The sequence below is a fragment of the Geospiza fortis genome, unplaced genomic scaffold (genome assembly GCF_000277835.1).
Source record: "Geospiza fortis unplaced genomic scaffold, GeoFor_1.0 scaffold193, whole genome shotgun sequence".
Taxonomy (NCBI): domain Eukaryota; kingdom Metazoa; phylum Chordata; class Aves; order Passeriformes; family Thraupidae; genus Geospiza; species Geospiza fortis.
In genome coordinates this window covers 724,513-726,168 of record NW_005054523.1, presented here as the reverse complement: position 1 = coordinate 726,168, position 1,656 = coordinate 724,513, and positions in this window count along the sequence as shown.

The window sequence follows — 1,656 nt, the reverse complement described above, 5'->3', positions numbered from 1 at the left end:
TAGATTAGCTTCGCTGTTTCCTGAAATCTCATTCATCAGAATGAGGCAAAGCAAAAATATTACTCTCCCTGCTTTCCACCTCAGATCCTGGGATGCTGCCTTTTTCTGTCTCTCATGAAATGTAAACCTTCCATTTTTAATTACCCGCCTGTGTTGTTTTATGGACCAGACTCAGGCACCCTAACACCCATGCTCTCCCAACTCCTTTCCCTCGAATCGCCCCTCACTCCAGCACACAGCGCAGCGGCGCTGGGAGCCCTAGTTACAGCACTAATATCGGTTGTTTGCACGCTCCTGCCCCCATGGCAGCACACACAAGGCCTCCCCCGAGCCCCAGCCTGGCACGCGTGGGCTCTCCTCACACACGCACAGACCCCAAACTAGGGAGATTATTCACATGAACCAGACACGGGCCTGCGGTGTGACTAACTCCTTGTCAGCCCCTGCAGAGCTCAAATTAAGGACGAGAACATGGAATACCCAGAACATCCCAGAGTTCACTCCAGAAAATTAAAGGCTTGTCTATACAAGGGGGAAAGCACTTCACATTCACACCCTCCCCCATCCTGCAATAACTCCCTGGTGTAGACAAGATCCTACATGCTTTTACCAAAAATATTAAATACCCGGCAAGCCTGTATTTATTAAAATTTTACAGTTGTCCTGTTTTCAGTAATTAAACAGCCAAGCACCACTACAGTTTCTAACTCAGATGCCAGGAAGCATTCCTTCCACAGGAAAGTGTCCAAACCAAATAAATTTAAATCCTCACAACCAGAATTTGACTACTAGTGAACACAGACTTTTACAATTAAAAAAAAAAAAGTAATTATTCATTAAAATCTTAAGTCTGTGTAAGTCTTTACAAGTTTGCCAAGACAGTGCATACTGTCTCCCCTTAACCTGCTCCTGAGACACCTACAAGCCCACTGTACATCACATGAGTAGAGTTCACTGATATACCAAGAGAAGCAATGCAACACCAACAAGAACTCACTCAGGTAAAAATCCTGCCAACAGAAGAAATAGTGCAAAGAAACAAAACGGAGTTTTTCTACTGGGGAAGGGTGAGAATTGAAGCAAGGAGGCTCAAGCAAGGCTCACTGAGAAGAAAAGCACCTGTTTTTCCTATTAGCAGAGATGATGAAAACAGGTAGAAAATAAATTTTTTTTCTACCAGATTGCAGGACAGTGTGAGATTCCCCGAATGCTAGTGAGGCAGATGCCTGGGATGTGCAAAAGGAGCTTTCTGGAGAAGCCCAGATCCGCAGTGAGACCCAAGGCAGTTCCGGTGGCACACACTGCACACAGAGTGCAAGAGCCTTGGGGGAACCTTCTGCACGGGCATGGAGGAGCGGAAAGAGAAACAAGTTCTCGCTGACAAACCATTCAGCATATTCTTCTGGTGCAGGCTTTTACCAAGCTTTGAACTCCAGCAGAAAAAAAAATAATGTCACTTTTGTTCTTCTTTCCTTATTGTCTTAAAAGGACAAAGTGCAACACTTTTGGTCGGGGGAAAAAGCCAATATTAATTAGGTCTTTTTTCCCCTCAGACTTTCAAACTATGCCCAACACCTCAAAATGAGTATAAAACACTTTATAAGCTGCTGGTGACATACCACAGTGGCACAAAGAAAGGCTTAGACAGAGAATAAA